Below are 13,032 nucleotides of genomic sequence, written 5' to 3'. Positions count from 1 at the left end.
ACGGGTGGGTGTGTGAGAGTGAATTATAGGGTTTAGTCTACTAGTATTTGGTACACACAACAATACATAGATAAGATGCATACATCTTTCATTAAAAAATATATATATCAATGGTATACTCAAATACTTAAACCAGTGGAAATTCAATACAAATCAACCCTAAATGTAATAGAATACTCATTTAATGTCTAGAAATTATTAATCCCTTATAAAAATCGACATTAGGTATTGCAATAAAATACAAATTGTTTTACTTAAATTGAATTTGAATATAATCATTCTACCGGGCAGTAAAAGAATGATTAAAATTAAGTTCTATATAAAAGAATTGAATGAAACCTGATTTTTTTGATGTTGATATGATATGTATTATCATGTTGTGGCAATCCTCACATAATGAATTCATCAAATCGAGCTCGATTTAGGGCAGAATAAAATTAGGGATAATAGTCGGTTGGTGAATATATAATCGAATTACAGATTATCGTTCACAAAAAAATAATATGTAAATGGATATCGAATTAGCTATTGTGTTGCTAGAAATATGGGATTGTGAGGGATTGATGTTTTTGTTTTTGACGGTTGAAAATGGTGATAAACTGATGATATTTAGAAAAGAAAATAATATTTGAAAACGTCCATGGATTTAAAATTACCATATATAAGATTTGCATAAATTACTAGTATACCCTTGTATATAATTAAAAAGAAAAATAAAAAGAAATTATATGATTGGTTATAATTACTTCTCGCACTAAGAATACTTCTGAAATGAACCTAATCACACATATATATATATATATGAAAATAAAAAGGGCTCATTAAAATTGAATGAGGTAAATTTAAGCCACTAATTTAGATGTGTTTTCTAGATAAATTGTGATGTATTAGACTTGTTCGTTTCTATTGCAAACTGTTAATTTAGATTTTAAATAAATGAACATGAATGCACACGGGCATGCTTTTATTTTTTATGAACAAACATGGACAAAGTAATGATAAGGTACATTGGAATACCAAGGATTCCATTATGCCAACGGCCTAGTGTTTCCCATTTTCTGAAAGATGAAGCTAAATATTTTGGTCTAAATGTAAATAAAATATGTAACCTCCATTATAACTGAATGGTCAGAATCTCAATCAAGTACGCTTCTTGTTAACGCTGGACCGTTTATGATTTATGACCCGCATCAACTGAGAATGAAACCAACACCTTAAACTTTAACTTTCTAAACTTATTGTATTGATGCATGAAGATATTTATTCCAGAATTGACCTTGTTTTTGTCACACCTCAACCTACGGCGGAAATGCCGGGACGTGAACCGATTGCCCACATCTCTCAAGGTACTATTATGCAATATTATAAGTTTCAATATCGATTAAATAAATTTCAAATGAAACAAATATTCATATAATATCCAAACCAACAAAAGTGCATCAACAATAAAAATTCATAAATAATATTTCTCATTAATTTTTTTATCTAATATAATTCCTTAAGTGATTTTGTACTTCAGTTACTTCACATCAAACGATAACCTGCATATGCGTTGAAAATAAAGAAGTTTTGTCAACACAAGGTTGAGTGAGCAACACGCCAGTTTAAGTGTAAATCTAGTATAAATCAAACGATATCTGATAAATCTTTTTGGATTTTAATTTTATTTATTGTAAGGAATTTAATAATATACTTAGGATTTGATGATACAAGGGTTTCACAAATAAATGAGATGTTATAACTCGGTTGAAAGATTATCTGGGTTGATAAGACCCATGACCCGCTTATTTTTTTACTATATAACTGTTTCTTAATTATAAATTATATCTTTTTTAAAAAAATTGCATATTAATTTTTTGTATATCCCTCTTTTATTGTATTTTCATATCCAATATTTGATGAAATTAATTTTTAATTTATTTAATTGTTATAACCCGTTTAAGGGTTATTTGGGTTTGGTGAGACCCATGCCCATGAATTCGAATCAAATGCATGAGAAGTCTCCATTTACAAATAAAGCAATCTGTTGGCTTGATAAAAAATAGGAATGTTTTATTTATATATATTTAAGAGAGAGAAAAAATATTTGATATATCTATTTAACTATGCTATAACGATCTATAAATTTATATTTAAAAGTACACAAAGAAAAATTGTAGGCATGTGTAATAGATGAATTATAGGTTAAGTTTTGTATATAGAAACCCAAGATTAAATTTTATTTACAAAATTTTAGGAGTATATAAAGAACAAAATTATTATTATTATTATTATTATTATAAAGAACTTTGGTGTCGTAAATGGCCTATTAGGTTACTTGGCGGCACCATATTGGCTGATGATTTTTTTTTTCTTTTTTAGTTAAGTTACCATAATTAACTTAATGAAAACTGACCAATCGTTAATTTTTTTTATTTTTGTTTTAGTTTCGGTACCATAACAATCTGAAACAAACTGACCGAGTTCGCACAGACTCGCGGTCTTATTTAAAGCCAATGACCGACAACGTTAGGGATTTACCAATGTGCAAATTTACCGTCAACCTTAATTTTATATTTTTTTCGTTTTTAAGTTTCCGTACCGTAACGTACGTAATCAAAACCGACCGAATTAGTGTCAAGTTACCGCCTCAATGCTCGGGACCCACAACGCTTGGGGTTTACCATCGCTAGGTTTGCCAACCAAATAAAAATGTCTTACATATTTTGTTTTCTAATACGTTAATGTTTTTATATGTTAATTTGATGAATTAATTTTTTTGGGTTTTAACGCACAAATTTTACCAATGGTGTCTATATCGTAACGAACGCAGCCAGTACTGACCGAATTCATGTCGACTACTTGTCGTAACGCTCAGGTATTACCAACACCCGGATTTCAACGATGCGGTTTTGCCAGCTGATCCGGCGCAACGCAACAGGTAGAAAAACTAATTAAAAATAAAAACAAAGAAGGAAAAATGTTGTACAAAATTAAAGAGTAAAATGCGGTTTTCGTTGATGTGGTTTGTCCAAATATGCGGTTTTAGTCCAATAGTTTCAAATTTGTGATTTTCATTCATATGGTTTCATTTCAATTGCAATTAAACTCGACTATACTAACCCCGTTAAGTCTAGTTGTTAAACCCATCAGGGTGCCCCTCATGTGAAGGGTGGTTTTGTCATTTTTTTCCCCAAATAAACCCCAAACTTAATTCGCAAGCCTCCTCACGTGAGGCGCTGGTGTGGATCTGGGGAAAAAGGACAAAACTGTCATTCACGTGAGGGGCACGCTGATGAGTTTAACGATCAGACTTAATGGGGTTAGTGGGGCCGGGTTTATTTCCAAGTGAAATGAAACCACAGTAACGAAAATCAAATTTGAAACTACTAGACTAAAACCACAGATTTGGACAAACCAAATCAACGAAAATCACAGTTCACTCAAAATTAAAATAATGTCGTATAAAAAGTTATCAATATTTTTAAAAAGTGAGGGAACTTGAAAAAAAAAATTACAATTATTTCAGCGCTAAAAATCAATGGTTTAAATTGTCTTATAACATTTGTATGACAAGAAATTATTTTATTGTGTGTGTTGGTATATATCGATTGTGTGCTCTCAGAAAAGTGGACTATTTACGGCTGCCCACCATGCACATGGGCCGCTCGAACATCTTACAATTAGATGTTTATTTTTGTTTAAATCCGATCTTACCATTTAAGCAACTCAACCGTTCTATTGTCATAACCGTGCTGCCCATGTCAAAACGAGCCATCTCAATGATTCCAAGTTTAACAATCCGAGTCTCTTTTTTATATTTAAATTCAAAATTTACTATTTTTCTTTAACCTAAAATAACTTATTAGCAGAATATTATTCATGAGTAACGATTTCTCAAAGAATGATAATATGTTCCCACAAGTATTGACCGGTTCAACAGAATAAGTCGTTCGGGCGACGGGTAATGGGTTTATGGATACAGAGTGGAAATTTGTTTCTTGACAAGTCAGTCACTTGGCGGTTCAACCACCACCCAACATTTCCCACCTTTTTTCCCTTCCGATTAATGCAACATTTAACACACTCCTTAATTCACACGCTTTACTTAAACCATAACTAGTTCATTCCCTATCTCTCACATACATATTATATATACACACACCTAATATAATTGCATTATTTTTGTGTAATAATTAATAACCCAACCTCCATCAGCCAGTCATCACCCACTTCGATTACACCCACATTTCTCCTTTCGGTTTTTTATTCTTTGCTGGCTGCCGTTTTTGTAACTCATAATGCTTACTTAGTTTCCTTCGTCCAAATATTTTAAAACCCATCTATAAATTCAGGTGGATAATCATTTCTTATTTCGGTATCATGGGAAACACGACAAGATCTGTTCTTGCCATCTCTGGGAAGATAATCAACGACTTGTTGAGTTTTCTCGTGATTTGTATGCTTGATGTTCTTGATATTATTCTATGTTACGTTTACAAGGTTGTTGATTTCTTTGTGGAGGATGAATGGAAACCGTGTTATTGTTCGTCTCCAACCGAAGCGATTGTTAACCGCGGTAACATTTTGGTGTCAGATACCGGGGTGGCTGATAAGATCGTTTGTGTTACGTCTAGAAAGTTGCAGCTCGAAGAGGTTTCGGGTACGCTTTACTTGCGGCCGTCCCTGGTGGCCGAAGTGTCGAAAACCACTGTGAAATGGCGGAATGGGGTGGAAGGTGGCCAACCCACCGTTTTCGCGGTGGAAATGGTTCAAGACAAGATTGGCGGTCGCAAGTTGCACCCGGTCCCGCGGTGGTCCGATTGCGATTGCGACACGTGTAACTCGTTGTGGAGTTCGTGTAAAGATACTCTCTTTGTTCATATGGAAGGACGGAAAGGTTATTATTATTATTATTGTGTTTTGAATTTGTTATTGATTGCAGTTAATGTTAACGAGAATGTGTTGTTTATTCATGGGTTTATATCATCTTCTGCATTTTGGACGGAGACATTGTTCCCTAACTTCTCGAGATCGGTTAAATCAAAATACCGATTATTCGCAATAGATCTTCTAGGGTTTGGGAAAAGCCCAAAGCCTAACGAATCGCTCTACACGATCAAGGAGCATTTGGACATGATCGAGAGGTCGGTTATTGAACAGAACAAGTGGCTCATTCTCTAGGCTGCATTCTTGCGCTCGCACTTGCGGTTAAATACCCAAAGTCTGTCAAGTCTCTAACCTTACTCGCACCGGTAACCGATCAAGTATTTGTTTTAGTTATTTAATTACTCAAAGCATCTCCAATACGGTAATTTTGAACCTTTTTTTATGGGGAGAGGGGGGTTAGATAGATAAGAGTAGCTAAGAGAATTCTTATGTAACATGTAAAAACGAAGAGGATGAGAGAGACGACTTATGAAAGGACAAAGAATATCCCTAAGAGGTAAACAACAATAACATTACCGCTTTTTAGGGGGCTCAAAAGCTTGCTAATGTATTCTTAACTAGACCGGAAAATAAATGAACCAGACATCTTACTGGTTCACTAATTGGACCAATCCAATTATAGGTAACCGGACTACCGTAGACTCGAATCCAGGTCATAACAAGCCCACTAGCAGGTCAGGTCAGGTCCAATTTTGAAAATAATAGTTATTGGAGATGCTCTAAGTCATAAACATACACACATAATTTTTTGTTTGTATCCTGTTTTGAAATATATGTATGATTAGCCATATTTTCCGGCTCTGAATGGGGAGGAGGCGACACAATATATGATGAGGAAGGTTGCACCGCAACAAGTATGGCCGTTAATTGCTTTTGGGGCGTCGATGGCGTGTTGGTACGAGCATGTTAGCAGGACGATTTGCTTGTTGATCTGCAAGCATCACCGTACATGGGAATTTCTTACAAAACTTGTCACTAGAAACAGGTTTGAAACTTTAAACTCTAGACTTAATTTCCGCTGGATTTTTAATTAATTCAGCCTACTCTTTACCAGATTAATTAAATTTAGAAATATATATAGAAATAAGTTGATACGTACATTAAACTTTCATTAATTCTTAGCTTTAATTGTTCAAACACCTAATATTTGTTAATGGAAATCTTCATGCCTTACACAAGACAAAGTATGAGAACAATAAATGAATTTATGACAAATTAGGTGAGTATACCGCTAAAAAACGCTTTAAATAGTGTTATCTTTCTGGCATAAACACCATTTTTGAGTTGTTTTTCATAATAATATTTTTTTAAATTTCATATAAAAAAATATACGCTTATAATAAATTAATTATAATTTTTTTGTATATTTGTAAGAAATATGATAATAAATTATTTGTAAGGCTTTTTTATATTTGTTAATAGATTATTTTATGAAGGTTTAAAACAAGCAAGTGTTAATATTATATATCAAACTTTATTACCTACATAAAAATTAAAAGAAAAAAATAAGCGAAGGGGCTAAAACACCAACCTCCTCTGGACTTGACCGTGATAGGGTTTTGTGAGAGTTGTCATCCGTTGGCCAGCTCGAACATACATGGGGGCTAAAAGCCTAAAACACCTTTGGTGTTATTAATTATCAGGTTCAAAATAATTGCAAAACTTTTAAAACATCAACAAAGTATTTCTAAATCTATATAAAACTTAACTCAAATGATTTGGTTACAGTTAGATCAAGTTGCTAAGGTTAATGGACAAAGAGTTGATTATATTATAGAAGATTAGAAGGTGATTTTTATATTACTGTAGTAAGTAGTATAAGAAAATTAGTTTTAATATATTTATCCTTACATGAAAAAAAAAAAACGCTAAAAATATATTATTGATTTTCAAATAAAATTATAAAAATCAAATATTTGTGTTTTTCAAATCACTTATTCACTTTTGGTTGACTCTTTACTTAATTTCATCTCATGGGATGACGTTTTTGTTTGTCTCTTTACTTAAATCGACTTGGTTGACTTTACATACACTACAACAATAAACTACCCCTTCAAATCACATTAAATATTTCATGCATTCGACATAGTTGTTTTGGATGTCCGAATTAAATTATACATTTGACTTTGAGCTACTATATAAATATTTATACAATTATATGAAACTTTCTAATTAAAATAACTATATATATCTTTTTAAACATCTTTCATGATCATATGAGATATCTACACAGGATCCGGACGTATTTGATTGAAGGCTTTTGTTGTCACACACATAATGCCGCATGGCACACCCTTCACAACGTTATCTGCGGGGCTGCTGCAAAAATCGAAGGGTACTTGGACATGGTTCAAAACCACCTAAATTGCAGCGTTAATGTGTTTCATGGTCAAGACGACGAGCTCATTCCGGTGGAGTGTAGTGATAATGTCAAGACCAAAGTCCCTCGGGCAAATGTGAGGGTCGTTGAAAAGAAGGATCATATCACCATTGTCGTTGGACGTCAGAAAGCCTTTGCAAGAGAACTTGAACAAATCTGGAAGAGTGCGCGAACTAGATAATCCCTTAACTATGTATTTGCATTTGCATAATGCAGTAAATCTTTCTTTCCCAATTATTTGTGTTTCTAGAAGAACAAAAGCAAACTCAAAATCAAGGTCCACCCCAAAAGATATATAGTTTTAGATAAAAACCAATCCAAAACAAGAAATTGGATGAACTATAATACTAGTAGCATATAAACTAGGATAGGCTTTCTTAATTTATCCGATGTATTGGTATCTTGTTTACCTTTTAAACAGAGTTTTTCAATTTATGAAGAAAATGTACTTATATCTATACACATATTACATATACATATAAATTTATTGGTTTTGTGTGGCTATATGAGTTACCACTAAACAAACATGCCTAACCATGCACACAAATTGGTTTTTTATTGCCAGGTCGGCCGTTTATGCTTCATATAATGATAAGTAATGTCACTCCACCGCTATTACATTGTTATTGATTGTGCATACAGTTATACTAGATTTATCGGTACTATATCAAAAGACCTTTTATTTACAAGAACATATTTTAAATACATGTGTTGGAATAGTAATTAATGGTAAAGTTTTTTTTACACTAAAAACACGAGACATTTTATTTCTGGTACCCATTATCTAGTCCTATGTTTGATGGATATAATGTTGTGAAATTAAATGTGCACAACCATAAAAATGGTGCTTCTTTAATACTTCCCTTAAATGTTTCTTTCTTCCGTCTGCAAGTGCTATTTCGTGTCACTTTCCATTTCCAAATCTACCTTTTGGGACCAAATTAGGCATCATATGCGACAACAATTTCTTTTCGGTTATGAGTCGATCTTGAATCTTTACCAAGTTATATAAACTTATATCGTGGTTGTTTAAGGAATATGGAAGGGGCCGTAATGATTTCCATATGCAAACTTAGGTTGTGTGTAATGGGGCGTGAAATTGGGCGAAGAGGGGCGAGAATCCCCCCCCCCTCCCCCGGCGATATGTGGGTGAAAAGAGGCGGGGGCGGGGTTCTTTTGTCGCCGGTTGGGTTACTTTGTAACGATCAAAAAATAAAAAAAAATTAATATTTAAATAATTAAATAAAAATGCATTAAAATTAAAAAGAAATACAAAAAAATTACATAACTAAAAAAAATACATAAATAAAAATTAAAAAAATACATAACTAAAAATTAAAAAAAAAATATAACTAAAAAAAAATACTAATATCCATAATATTCGCGCATTTTTTCAATTCGTTGTCGTTGCAATAATGCGGCCTCTTCGTGTAACCCGGCCGCTTTGAGGGATTCGTATTCTTTACTCATTTCCCGCAGTTTCAACATAGCGGCAATCTTTTCGTGTTGTTTGTTGCTTTCTCTCATGGCATCGTTAAGTTTCTCGATACACTTTTTGTGTTTTTTTCTCAGGGTAGTGGTGAGTTCCACGGAATTCAGTTGGTTGGGGTTGTTTGTAGGATTCATTTTGCTAGATTTTTTTAAAAAATTTGAGTACAAATTGTATATGAAATGGAGAAAAGGGTGTAGGATTCATTTTGCTAGATTTCTTTTTAATTTTAATGCATTTTTATTTAATTATTTAAATAAATTGGTTTTTATTTAATTAGTTTAATTACAAAAAGAAAATAATAAAAACAGATACTTTGGGTCCAACTTGTAGCCACTACACCATTACACCTCAAAAACAAATTTCTACTTCTTGCTGACTGAGCGCCACATGTCACAATTCACCCTCATTTATAATCATTCCACTACGCATAGCCTTAACATCACCTAAGTATACTTGTTTTACTTTTGTTATAGATCTAAAAGTATATGGGCTGGTCCTATCAGTCAACATAGTTTCATAGGATATCCTCCAATCCTCCATGGATGATGGGCCCTCAAGACAATGGGAATTATTTTTTCCTCGCATTGTTTTTTTACACCTAACTTAAATAATGAATACTAAAAAGTTAACAATATAGTTAAAAATATTACTGATACAAATACAATTTAATTAAGTAAAATATCACCGTTATATATTTCGTAATTTATTTTTGAAAGTTTATTGAATAGTATTCCAATTTCTTAGTTTTGCAAACAGATAAGATTAGTTTCATGTGTATATATATTTCACTAGTTTTTATCCCCCGTATTACGTGGTTGTTTTTATATTGTTTGTTCTAATATTTATTTATTTTTTAATATATATTTTTTTATTGTATGAAAGTTAATAATATACTTATGGTATGATGATAAATTGTTTCACAAATAAATGAGATGTTATAACCCGGTTTAAAAGCTATATGGTTTTGATGAGACATAAGACCCGTTTATTTTTTTTTACTATGAAATTGGTTTTTTAATTATAAATAATATTTATGAAAGTTAATAATATACTTATTGTTTGGTGAGACCCAAGACCCGTTTATTTTGTTTACTATCAAATTGGTTTTTTAATTTAAATAATATATATATATATATATATATATATCTTTTTTAAAATAAATAAGATATTATTTTTTATTATATCCTATTTTATAGGATTTTTACATAAATAATTTGGTGAGAATAATTTTTAATTTAATGAGATGTTATAACCCGTTTAAGGAATATCTGGGTTTGGTAAGACCCATACCCATGAATTCGGGTCAAATGCACGAGAAGCCTCAATTTAAAAATCAAGCAAATCTGGTGACTCCAAAAAAAATGGGAGCGACTACATCACGACACGTAGGATTTTTATGTCTTCGTTTATATATATTATAGATGTATTTTCACATACCATGAACTAACGTTACCTAAGGGTGTGTTGCACTTTTTTATAGTCCCTCCTTCACTTGAGTATGAAATGATATCCTATGCAGATTCTTACTTACATATCATTGTTAAGCTAGCCGGTTGTGTGATGAAATTAATAATAAAATAGGAAAGGGGGGGGGGGGGGATTTAGGCTACAAATCAGTACATTCCGAAAATGAAAATAGTTCCTCTGGTGATGTGGCGGCACCTGAAAACAAAATGGTGAGAATGTGTAAGGCCTCGGACCCGGTGCCCTACTTTGGCGTTGGATTTACTTATAAACACAGTTCTAAATATCAGAGTTAATTAAAACTTTTGCAGAATATAAATCTTTCATTAAAGATTACATATTAATTCATTAACATGTCTTAAACGAACATCCTTGTCTTTCAAAATGAAACATTAATTATAAAAACATCATGAGTCTTCAGATGTCAGCCTCTTATTCTTCTGCCATGTGCCCCGCTCAAGCTAGCTGCCTTATTCTACTCACCTGCGTGCATATTAAAAGTCAGCTACGCTGAGTGAGTTCTAGTTAATCAGGCAACATATAATATATACACTTACCTTCATATTACTTATTACTTTTCTTTCATACATTCATACATACGTTCATACTTTATTACTTCTATAGTATATACTTACTGTCCCTTCCATCTCAGATATTATTAGGTTCTGATCCCTCCTTTTCTATCTCATATATTATTAGGGTCCGATACCTTTTCCTTTTCCTTTTCTTTTCTCTTTTCTATCTCAGATATTGTTAGGGTCTGGTCCCTTATTTCTCTATGTCAGATAATATTAGGGTCTGGTCCATTCCTTCTCTATCTCAGATATTATTAGGGTCTGGTCCATTCCTTCTTTCACACTCATGCATACTTTCTTTACGTACCCGTATCATATTGTATCATAATACACACACACACACACTTCCTTTAAAATTCATACATACTCACATGTTATACATATACCCTTCATACGCATTCATATTTCATATACATACCTTCCTTGTCAATACGTGCAATATCCGAAGATCGTTCACGTACCGACAAGCTTTCGTTCACATTCAAGATATATATTATTTATCAGATAAATCATACATGGCATACACTTACCATTTAAGGTAGGTGTATCAACTATCACATCGAGTATGCACACATCTCCGAAAACATAACAAGGAAATGGGGCTAGAAACTCACCTGGATCCTGTTACGTTCGCCGTTAATGGTTATTCATTTCTATAACTGAGCTCGGCTAACTGTACATGAATTACGTGTATCAAAACTTGTCCTAATAATGTTATTCATGTTTCACCAGAAATGGCTAAGTCTGGTCTATTCTAATGGCCTTGTGAGGCATTGTATTCATAGGCATGGCCTTGCATTCGAATGAATTGTATTTGAATACCCTTATGTTCAAATAGAATACACTTGTAAAATTTTCATTCCTTTCTTTCTTTACTGTATGCGAGTGGGGGTTATTTAGAATACAATTTTGTATGTGAATATTGTATATTCGAATACATTGTGTATTCAAATACATGATGTATGCGAATACATTGTGCATTTGGATACATACTGCATTCGGATACACTTTGTATTCGAATACATATATTGTATTCGAGTACATATATTGTATTCGAGTTCTTGGTGTATTCAAATCGCTTATGTTATGCACCCTTACATTCGATAAAACACTTATACACAAAGGATATGTATGGGAATATCTTTTATACTCGAATACATAATGCATGCAACCACTTAGTGTATGCAAACATATATTGTATGCGAACCATTCAATGTATTCGAATATAAGTATTGTATGCGAGTCATTCATGTATTCGAATATAGGTGTTGTATGCGAGTCATTCATGTATTCGAGTATATGCATTTTGTGCGAATCATTCCATGTATTCGAATATGAGTATTGTATGCAAATCATTCATGCATTCCCGAACACCCCACTGTTGGGTATTACACCCTTTATTATTCACTTTCTCGCCATAGATTAACATCCATTCTATTATCAAGGTTCCATATCATCTCCTAAATGTTCCCATACCCTCCTTGGCCCATAATCTAGTTCGGGTAGCATAAAGTTTGAACCTTTATTGGTCCCGAACCCGTTGGCTAGATCTAGGGTTCTTAACATGAACCGTATTATACTAACAAGTTTGATAAGTCCATTTTTAACATCAAGTTTGTAACTTTATGACACATCTATACCCGCTTTGCTCTAGGGTTAAGTTTCATGGCAAACCGTTCATAAAAACATAACCTTTATACGTGAAACATACCTTTTTGGCGCTTGTTAGGTCACGGTTAGCTTGGATATGAACTTTAGAGTTGTATCTTGCTCGTACAATCAAGTTCTTTAAGAATCCAAGCTTGGTTTGGCCTTGGATCTTGGTCTTGAGTTACATCCGATTGTGAGGAGGTGTATGTGTGTGTTTTAGAGTGTGTAGGGAACTTGGAGGATAAGAAATGAGGGTTTTAGGGAGGTTTAAGGGAGTATTTATACTCTCTTAAGCCCATGGACCTAAGGTCCATCACCACCCTTTAATCTATATTTTAATGATCCAAGTCCATACTCCTTTGTTATATTTAGTCTAAATTAAATATTAACACACATTTAAATAAACAAACATCATTTCCTTTATGTATTATTATAAAAATTTTGATGTTACAAGTCTTCTCTCCTTAAAGAGGTTTCGTCTCCAAAACCTAACTATTACTTAAACAAATCAGGGTAAAACTTGTGCATCTCTTCCTCAGCTT

The 13,032-nt window shown here is 32.8% G+C and overlaps 1 pseudogene across 1 annotated transcript; it reads left to right on the top strand.

Moving 5' to 3' along the window:
• Nucleotides 1–4,167: 4,167 nt before the first annotated feature.
• Nucleotides 4,168–7,706, top strand: LOC143623741 (putative lysophospholipase BODYGUARD 1; annotated as a pseudogene). Its single transcript, XR_013151954.1, has 4 exons — nucleotides 4,168–4,879; nucleotides 4,925–5,234; nucleotides 5,715–5,914; nucleotides 7,163–7,706. The product of XR_013151954.1 is annotated as a putative lysophospholipase BODYGUARD 1 (transcript).
• Nucleotides 7,707–13,032: the final 5,326 nt, after the last annotated feature.

This window comes from Bidens hawaiensis, unplaced genomic scaffold (assembly GCF_021521415.1).
Source record: "Bidens hawaiensis isolate Kalapana, Puna unplaced genomic scaffold, B.hawaiensis_p1.1 tig00000369_1, whole genome shotgun sequence".
NCBI lineage: Eukaryota > Viridiplantae > Streptophyta > Magnoliopsida > Asterales > Asteraceae > Bidens > Bidens hawaiensis.
The sequence above is the reverse complement of the archived record's forward strand: the minus strand, read 5'-3'. Positions and strand labels throughout refer to the sequence as shown.